Raw genomic sequence first — 11211 nt, 5'->3', positions numbered from 1 at the left:
CTTAAATTCAAAATGTCTATCCAGACTGTCTTCCCAGAGGGTGTAACAATTGTCTAGATATTTGTTCCAATTTTCCTTCAAGTAATTGTAAAATGTTTTTTATATTTTTGCCCTGAGTTTTTGTACACTTTTATCAGAAGGTATTCCATTACTCAATCTATATATGTTGGATATATTGCTGTTCCAAAGTTAGACCAAAATTATCAAAAAAAAAAAACAGGATTTGTTGCACAATAGGTGCAAGCATGGTTGTGTGGTAAGAAGTTTGCTTCCCAACCACATGGTCCCAGCTTCAATCCCACTGTGTGGCCCTTTGGGCAAGTGGTTTCTACCCCAGCTTCAAGCTGACCAAAGCTTTGTGAATGGATTTGTTGGGTAAAAACTGACAGAAGCCTGCCACTTATATATGCATGCGTGTGTGTGTGTGTGTGTGTCCCCCCACTTATATATGCATGCGTGTGTGTGTGTCTGTCCCCCCACTTATATATGCATGCATGTGTGTGTGTGTGTGTCTGTCCCCCCCACTTATATATGCATGCGTGTGTGTGTGTGTGTGTGTGTGTGTGTGTGTTTGTCCCCCATCACCACTTGAAAACCTGTGTTGGTGTTTTTACACCCCATAATTTAAAAGTTCAGCAAAAGAGATCAGGCTTAAAACAAAATAAGTCCTGGGGTTGATTAGTGCGACTGAAATTCCTCATGGCAGTATCCCAGCATGGTCGCAGTCATAGTGACTGAAACAAGTAAAAGAATAATAAAGTAAAACATTTCATCTCTATATTCTTTTCCAAAGCAAAATTGTTAAACAACTAGAAAATAAGTTAAACAGTAGAAATCCAAGACAAAATTATGGTCAAATTCTCAAATGAAATTGAAATGTTGAATTTAACAGAGACCAACCTTGGTAGAGATTTACAAGTAACTCTAGGGAAAAAAATAGGTCTCTGTTAACAAAAAGAGGAGAATCTGAACTGAAGACTAATTAATTTTCTCAATGAAGGAAAAGCAATTTTTGGAAATGATTATTGAGGAAAGAATTCTTTAAATAACTACAGAAGAAACAGCTTTGGCATTTTGATAATTGCAATGACAAATACAGAACTAGGATAAATCCAACCAGCTGAAAGTTTCAAAGCCATTTTTTAGATCCTGTAAAAAGGAACAGGTATATCAGGTAGAACAACAACAATAATAAATTTTTTTTAGAAAAACATTAACAACAAAACAAATAAACACACTTGCGCAAGGAATTAAATTTATACCAATTCCTGGAAACTCTAAATCTCAATGAAATCAAAGACATTTCAGACTTTAGCTGAAAATTAAGAGTTACAGAGAAATTACTAGATAAAGCAAAGATAATGAAGCTAGAGTTAGAAAGAAAAGCAGATACTATCCACCAAAAGGTAGGAATAGAGATTATTTGATTATTTTTGAGATTATATAACTTATTTTCCATATGAGTTTTGAGCAAAATATAGAACATATTCTAATTTCGTCAGTACAACAGAATGAGAAAATTGTAATGCATTGAAAATCAATAAAAAACTTATAACAGAAGCTGATAAAGGAAATACTGTTGATAGAATGGAGATAGATTGCTATAAAATCTCGCATATCTATGCTTGAGGCTAGCTTTAGTTTTAAAAATGTTAAAAACTATAATCAGCAAAAGATGATGCAGAAAATCAACTTCCAAGTCAATTCCATCTTAAATGGCTTAACAGATAAAGAATGCAACTTTATAACCAATCTTAAAATGCAAAACACGTCAGTTTCATGGATTACCAAAAATCTGCAAAAGTAAAGTTAGAAATGATGTCAAGGGAGAATCATCACCTGCTTGTAAGAATGTTCTTTGGCCAAATGATTTCAATTTAAAACAAATAACAGAAGAGCCATTTTGTGAAAATAAATTGACTGAATAACTCTTTTGAGATAAAATACTGAAGCTATGTTTGAAGAATATACAGAGCAACATAAGAGACAAATGAAATATTTTGAATCACTTTCTGTGCACAGCAAGTGAAGACACAGTAATATTTGTATTTGATGTGATTAACTTATAAACAAATATACCATAAGAATACGGAATAGAAGTAATTCATTATTGGCATAATAAATGCCATGAATTGCCAGTCAGTATATTCAAGACCTTCAATAATAAATTCTTCCATTTGTGTGTTTGTGTCTGTATGTACACACACACACACACACACACACACACACACACACACACACACATATAGCAATATCAAAGGAAAGCTAAATAGCAAATGCTCAGGAGCAATAAACACTGAAAATATGCAGAAAACACCTTCTGTTACATGCAAGGGGAAAAAACTAGAAGTAGTTGATAGCTTCTGTTACCTAGGTGACCGAGTCAGTAGTGGGGGTGGATGCTCTGAGAGCATTGCAGCTAGAATAAGAATAGACTTGGAAAAGGTAAGAGAACTCGTACCTCTGCTGGTAACAAAGGGCTTCTCGCTCAGAGTAAAGGGTAGATTGTATGACGCATGTGTACGAACAGCCATGCTACATGGCAGTGAAACATAGGCTGTGACTGCTGAGGACATGCGTAGGTTTGAAAGAAATGAAGCTAGTATCCTCTGCTGGATGTGTTATGTCAGTGTGCATACACAACACAGAAAAGTTGGACATAAGGATCATCAGATGTAGTGTGAAAGAGAGATGACTATGCTGGTCTGGTCACGTGTTGCATATGTATAAGTACAGCTGTGTGAAGAAGTGTCACACCCTAAGCCCTAACAGTGGAGAGACCCAGTGGAAGAGGTAGACCCAGAAAGACCTAGGAAGAGGTGGTGATGCACGACCTTCAAACGTTGGGCTTCACGGAGGCAATAACAAGTGACCGAGACCGTTGGAGACATGCTGTGTTTAAGAAGAACCAGCAAGTCAAGTGAGACCGTAACCATGGTCTATGCCAGTGTTGCATAACTGGCCCATTTAAGAGTGCCCTTCAATCATGGGTCAATAAACTGCCCTTGTGAGGACCATTTGAGTCAAGTGAAATCAGCCGTGGCTGATGCTAGAACTGCCTGACTGGCACCTGCACTAGTGCCATGTAAGAGGCACCATTCCCACTGGACTGGCTCCCATGCTGGTGGCACATAAAATGCACCATATGTGCCGGTGGAAGGTGAAAAGTACCATTCGAGAGTTGTCATTGTTAGTGCTGCCTGACTGGCTCCCGTGCCAATGGCACGTAAAAAGCACCATTCAAGCATGGCTGATGCCAGTACTGCCGGACTGGCTCTTGCGCTGGTGGCTTGTATAAAGCATCCACTACACTCTTGGATTGGTTGGCATTAGGAAGGGCATCCAGCTGTAGAAACCTTGCCAGATCAGATTGGAGCCTGATGCAGCCTTCTGTCTTGCTAGTCCTCAGTCAAACTGTCTAACCCATGCCAGCATGGAAAGCGGACGTTAAACAATGATGATGATATATAATGAGAGGAATTCAAGACAGGCTGCCTCTGGGAGCTCCTCTATACTGATGACCTTGCTCAAATAGCTGAATCACTACCAGAACTAGAGAAGAAGCTTCAGGTGTGGAAGCAAGGTCTAGAATCAAATGGTCTTTGAGTCAATCTAACCAAAACCAAAGTCTTAGTAAGTAGAAAGGCAGACAAATCACAAATCCCTTCAGGTAGGTGGCCTTGCTTGATCTGTAGAAAAGGCATAGGTAGAAACTCCATAAGATGCACCTGGTGTAAGCTATGGACACGTAAGAGGTACAGTAATATCAAAGGAAGGTTAACTGGGAAGATAGTTTTTGTGTGGCAGATACACAGGGCCAATAAACACCGAAGATGTACAGAAAACAGATTCCATCACATGCCATGGGGAAAAATTAGAAGTAGTTGATAGTTTCTGTTACCTAGGTGACCAAGTCAGTAGCGAGGGTGGATGTTCTGGGAGTGTAGCTGCTAGAATAGGAATAGACTGGGAAAAGGTAAGAGAACTCCTACCTCTGCTGGTAACAAAGGGCCTCTCACTCAGAGTGAATGTAGATTGTATGAAGCATGTGTCCGAACAGCCATGCCACATGGCAGTGAAACATGGGTTGTGACTGCTGAGGACATGCGTAGGTTTGAAAGAAATGGAGCTAGTATGCGCAACTGGGTGTGTAATGTCAGTGTGCATACATGACAGCGTAAGTACCTTGAGAAAAGTTGAACATAAGAAGCATCAGATTTAGTGTGCAAGAAAGATGACTGCACTGGTATGGTCATGTGTTGCGCATGGGTGAGGACAGCTGTGTGAAGAAGTGCCACACCCTAACAGTGGAAGGAACCTGTGGAAGAGGTAGACCAAGGTAGACACGGGATGAGGTAGTGAAGCACGACCTTCAAACGCTGGGCCTCAGAGAGGCAATGACAGGGGACTGAGACCTTTGGAGATATGCTGTGCTTGCGAAGACCCAGCAAGCCAAGTGAGATCATAGCCATGGCCAATGCCAGTGTTGCATAACTGGCCTGTTTAAACCCTTCAATCGTCAGGCAATGAACTGTACTTGAGAAGACCTGTTGAGCCAAGTGAAATCATAGTCGTGGCCGATGCCAGTGCTGCCTGACTGGCACCCATGCCAGTGGCATGTAAAAAGCACCATCCGAGCGTGGCTGACGCAAGTGCTGCCTGACTGGCCCCTGTGCCAGTGGCGCATAAAATGCACCATTCAAGCATGGTTGATGCCAGTGCCACCTGACTGGCTCATGTGCCACTGACACATAAAATGTACTGTTCATGCATGGTCGATGCTAGTGCCGCCTGACTGGCATCCACTACACTCTCAAAGTGGTTGGCATTAGGAAGAGCATCCAGCTATAGAATACCATGCCAAACCAGACTGCAGCCTGGCACAGCCTTCCATCTTACCAGCCCAGTCAAACTGTCCAACCCATGCCAGCATGGACAACGGACGTTAAATAATGATGATGCGAAAGGGCAACAAAAAGACCAAGGTAGGACGGGTATCTCAAGTCATTTAGAATATTTAATTAGACTAAGGTGAATTTCAGGTAATTAATTATTAGATGTCTTATAGTTGTTTCTGGGATATCTCAAGTGATAGGTTAGCATCTCCATACACTGAATATTCCATCATCAGAGACAAAGTGAGTGTATATGAAAGTTCTAGACAGGGAATTCACAGTTTATAAAGGAATTAAATTGCAGATGAAGAATAAAGAGTAAAACAGTAGATAGAAGAATATAGACAGGAGAATAAAGTTCACAGCTCATCTTCTTCCAGAGGTATGGAGGTTGGTCTGTACTTCCATGAAGGCATAGGTCCTTAAGTATAATCCCAGGTATATCCAGGCAGTATTTTGGCACTATTTTGAATGTTACATTCATGTTGAAGGAATAGATCAACCACTTGACCTATTCCTTCGGCTGTAAACTTGGAACCTAACAGATGACCAATTGTAGCACTTACACAGTACACCTACTCATTTAGATCACCAGTGAACTAAACTCTCTATGTATGTATGCCCTCAATAGATGAAGTAATGACATCGATAAGTAAATTGAATCTTGGTAGGGCACCTTGAAAGGATGGAATTTGTGCTAAGGTCTTGTGATTTGCTGGTGATTACAACATAGTCTCTTCATGAACTTATTAGTGCAGTCTGGAGGGATGGTGCAATGTCTAAGGGCTGGAAGGATGCAATTATTCTTCCTCTCTATAACGGAAAGGGAACCAGAACAATGTGTTGTAACTACAGAGGTATTGCTTTACTATCAGCTACTGGCAAGGTTCCGGGAAAATGTTCTTACCCGCCTGAATGGGTGTCTCATAAATGATGTCCTATCTGAATATCAATGTGGTCTCCAATCTGGTAGAGGGACAATGAATATGATTTTCACAGCAAGACAGATGCAGAAGTGCTATGAGCAGAATATGCACTAATATGCTTGTCAAGAGCAGGGCTCATTAGCCACCAACGGAGCTGCAAGTGCAAAATACTAGAAAAGCACAGATTGTATTCCCTGAAACAATCATGCTGCCTTGCACATCTGAATGAAGTCCTATTTCTGAGTCTTTAAGGTGGCAAGCCGGCAGAAACATTAGTGGTATTTCATTTGTCTTTATGTTGTGAGTTCAAATTCCACCAAAGTCGACTTTGCCTTTCATCCTTTCAGAGTCGATAAATTAAGTACCAGTTGCATACTGTGGTCGATGTAATCGACTGGCCCCCTCCCCCAAAATTTCAGGCCTTGGTCCTAGAGTAGAAAATAATATTTCTGGGTCTTAAAAAATCCAAATAATTTTCAGTGAAAATGCAAAATCATCATTAGTGTTGTTTGTTTTGATTTTGCTTTTTACATAAGTTGACTCCAAGTCTTATGCAGAGACTTCAAGAGACAACAAGTTTGAAGTTGAAGTTGGTATTATGACTAGGGTGGTTGATAACTGCTATCTCTTTGGATTTGTACAAAGTATTGTTCTTGAGAATGTTTGTCAAAAACTAAAGAAAGTAAAAGTTTGTTTTAAAAGTAATTTGGTGATAAGATGATAGTGTGAACCTAAAATGACAGCAAAAGGTGTTTGCTATTATTAGTATTATTATTATTCTTATTAGTATCATTATTATTATAAGGTGGTGAGCTGATAAAATTAACGCTCAAAGTAAAATGCTTAGTGGCATTCTTGTCCATCTTCATGTTCTGTGTTTGAATTCTGCTGAGATTGTCGTTGCCTTTCATCCTTTCAGGGTCAATAAAGTAAGTGCCAGTTGTACACTGGGGTCGAATTCCCCCACCCACACGAATTTGCTGGCCTTGTGCTAACATTTTATACCATTCATCATCATCTAACACCTGTTTTCCATGCCAGCATTTGTTAAAAGTACACAATGATAATGAACTGAGAGCGGTAAAAAAGTAAAGTGAGAAACTCAGATGGGATTAGATCTACATATCTCTAATTTCCCTTTCATTTATTACGCAATGGCATGGGTGTAGCCTACAAAAGAGTCATAAGAAACTGGTGAATGAACAGAATTGTGAATATATGTAAAATGTGTGACTTTTCTGTCTACTTTTTCAAACTAAACTAACAGGTATCTTTTTTTTTGTTGTTCAGTTGGCAGTTATTTCAGGAATAGCTGGTCTGTTTCTATTATTTTCATAGCCTTGTTTCTCTCTACAAGAACAGATGCATGCAATTAGTTGTGTTTCTAGAAGTGAAAAAATGTACACCTGCTTACAAAACTTAAAAACTGCTTCTGATATCCTCTAATTGACATTGTTTTTAAGCACTCTTACAAATTGTATCAATACTTCCCAAAGAATTTCTGTCGTGCTTTATTTTTACCATCTTTTATTTATCTATTTACACACACACATGTATATATTGCGTAGCATATTCATTTCCAGATGTTGCTAACCATGATACTGCAATATTAGGAAGAGTGGTCGAGAATGAGAAGAAACATTTATTGCCACACAGTTGCTGCTGTCATCTCTTATAGAAATTTTCTTAACTATCTAATTTGCTTGTTACTGCAGAATGGTTTTACACAGATTTCTCTTACAAAACCCTGGACATTTTATGGTGAACGATGGCTGTATCAGTTGTGAGGTACTACTTCAATCAGAAATGAAACTGCCACAAACTCAGTTCATCTAGAACTGATGTCTATGATTTCATATCAACCTGTTTAATGTGAAAATAAAGGGTTAAAATGTTATCGTAATTTAATCAGTCTTATTTTATGGCTTTTAACTATGCACAACTTTTAGACTTGCTATCATCCTATTTTGACGATTCCTATTTGGAATCAAGCATCATCTGCAAACAGCTCGTATGTTGACCTCACATTGTATTCTTGTGGGGTAAAATGTTATTGTGCACTCCTCTGTGCATCAATCACATTATGCTTATCTTCAACTGAAAGATCTAGTCGACTTCTATAGAGTTTCATTTGCACAAAGAAAAGCATATTTGATGTTGAATACACATAGAATTTACATTGCATAGATAGGATGGAGAGATAGGTATTTGATTTGAATATCAAAGAGACATCTTAAATAATACACTTTACAATAATGATTTTCTGATACTGTATCGTATACAATTTAGTAGTTTATAAGTTTATTGAGAGAAAGAAATATTGCAAGCAAAAAATGGACAAATACTGGAACATGTTTATTTCTACAAGGGTAAAAAAGTAAAATGAAATATGATATGATCTTGTGAAGAAAGAGGTTTTAGGAATGAAATATAAACAAGAGAACCAGATTCAAAACCCTTTAACATTTACCTTTGCAAAACTGTCTCTCTCCACAAACTTTTCATTGAATACTATTCCTTACATCCAATATTATTGTGTTCTAGGCAGAAGATTTGCAGAATGTGGTAACGTGTCAGATAAAATGCCTTGTAGTATTTAGTTACAAACATTTATGTTCTAAGTTCAAATCATGTCATTGTCAGTTACACTGCTCACCCTTGTAGGTTTCACAAAATAAAGTACCAATCACATACTAGGCAAATACAGTTCACTACACTCTCTCATAAATAGTCAGAAATCAATACCATTGCATTCGAATATAATGTTTACAATTCTTAATGTTTAGAGTATGATCTATAATATATATATTACAATTTTGTTTAGCATTTTTACTATTGTCTTATGCAACACATACAAATATATGCCATATATATTTGAATATTTACTATAAAAAGAACTGGTACTGGTGCCATGTAAAAAGCACCCAGTAGACTCTGCAAAGTGGTTGGTGTTAGGAATGGCATCGAGTTGTAGAAATCATGCCAAAACAAACAATGGAACCTGGTGTGTCTCCATGGGCTCGCCAGCTCCTGCCAAACTGTACAACACATGCTATGATGGAAAACGGACTTTAAACGCTGATAATGGTGATACACACACATAAACACACACACACTCACTACTTTCATGAAATCTAGTACTCTTCAGCATGTCATCTTACATGCAGGAGAATCAATTCTCCCCTATGATGCTGTGATAGAATATTAATCATAAATATTTGCTACCAATGAAATTACTGCTTACAGCATGCAGAATATATTTCAACTTGCTAAAGAATCTAAAGCAAACTGATAAATTAATATTTTACTGGAATATATCAGGAGATTTATTTCATTTTTTTTTCCTTATCAGAGGTGGAATTTAATTGTAGAAAAAGAGTTTTGCAAATATATATATATATATATATATATATATATATATATATATATATATATATATATATATATATATATATACACGCACATACATATAACTAACTAAACATTTCAGACTAGTGAGAGATATTACAGATGCTTGAAGTAAAATATAATTGATGAGAATTATAAATTTTTTTCATCATACATATACTATATTTACACACACACACATATACACATGCTCACTCACATGTATGTGTGTATGTATGTATGTACGTATGTATGATATATGATATAGATTTCATATAGATGCACAGAAATACATTTCTCCATGTTTATGTGAAGGAATGTATGTATGTACACCTGTAAAATATTTGTTTGTGTTTATTAATTAATTTTTTTGTTTACCTACTGAAAATACATATATCAGTATAGAGAAGGGAAGAGAGGAAAATGATTGTTAACAGAGACTACAGTTCTAGAAAGTTTTGTTTACAAATTTCCTGATGCAATTGCATCTACTCAGAGTAATTTGGGAAATGCTTGAAGAAGGTTGAGTCAGTAAAAGTTTTTTAATCAGTCTCTATAAAATAAAATACTAATCATATTTCTCCAGACTGAAGACCCCCAAAAGAATTTAAATTACCAATTTGATTGGTGCAAATACAGCTGTGTGATTGTGAAGCTTGCTTCCCAACCAACTACGTTTTCTTGGGTTCAGTTCCATTGCACAACACCTTGGGCTCATTGAATCCTTGTGGGTGAATTTGGCTGACGTAAACTGAAGGAAGCTCATTCTAAATATATATACATGTGTGTTTTTTTTTTTTTTGGTTTACCTTCATCTTGACATCATGTGATGGTCTTGAAGAGCAGCAGCACCACCATCATTCAAACAATGTTGCTCATTTCCAGTCTTCCATAAAAGCATGTCAGGTTATGGGAAATATTAGGCTGTTTGGAAACAAGCAAGGGTTGGTGACAGGTAGGGCATCTGGTTGTAGAAAACCTGCTACTGGGTGCTTTTATGTGGAACCAGCATGGATGCTTTATACATGCTGCCAACACAGGCGCTTAGTATGTGGTACAAATATCTGCAGAGTTTCCAAGTAGCTTGCAAGTATGTCACTGCTGAGAGAGGGACGGGAACCAAAAGAAGTGGCCATGTGCCAGGCGAGAGGTTGGAGTATGATAGAGGGATGGAGATAGTTGTCTTACTATGGAAGATAATTGGCTACCCCAGTAGGACACGGAAGGAAAGGAAGGTGGGAGAGAAAGAGAGAGTAAGAGTGAGAAAGAGAGAGTAAGAGTGAGAAAGAGAGAGTAAGAATGAGAAAGAGAGAGTAAGAGTGAGAAAAAGAGGGAGGCTTGTAAAAGACTCAAATAAATGAATATGAGTAAACCCTTGAAGGCTGTTGTGTCCAGTTTATCCCTAATCTAATAACACAACCATTAAAACAGCCATAAGCCATAACAGATTTCTGCTAAATATATGTCAAAGCAATTAGTTTTATGTAAATATATATTTCTTAGATTTTTAACACAAAGTTATTTTATTGCTAGACATTGTATGACCTCATGATTTCAATTTACATAATTACGAAACTGAAACCATAAAATAAGCAATCCTAGATATCTATAGGCTGATCAGGTAACATATGTCCATGAATGCTAGACAACTCTAATATGTTGGTCACTGAAATATTTAGATTTAAAATCTGCACAAATGTGATCTTAACCACAAACGTAATTTCAACAAGATTTAGTAAACTAACAGCAATAATTATTTCCAAAAACGTCTGTGTTGGTCAAAGGAGTTAAATTGCCTGAAATGTGGCTGTCAGATTATGTCAAAAGCCTCTATTTCGAAATTCAAGTTTAATGTAAAGCTATAAAGGTCCTTTCAAGCAGCTACAAGAAGACCATAAGGTGACAGCAAGTGATCCAGAAAATTATGTCACGCAACATTAAGTATGATGATCTCTACGTTTTATATCGCATACTTCTCTTTGGGATATAACTCTAAATATCAT

Source organism: Octopus bimaculoides, chromosome 2, assembly GCF_046866305.1.
Source record: "Octopus bimaculoides isolate indiv1 chromosome 2, ASM4686630v1, whole genome shotgun sequence".
NCBI classification, from domain to species: domain Eukaryota; kingdom Metazoa; phylum Mollusca; class Cephalopoda; order Octopoda; family Octopodidae; genus Octopus; species Octopus bimaculoides.
The sequence above is the reverse complement of the archived record's forward strand: the minus strand, read 5'-3'. Positions refer to the sequence as shown.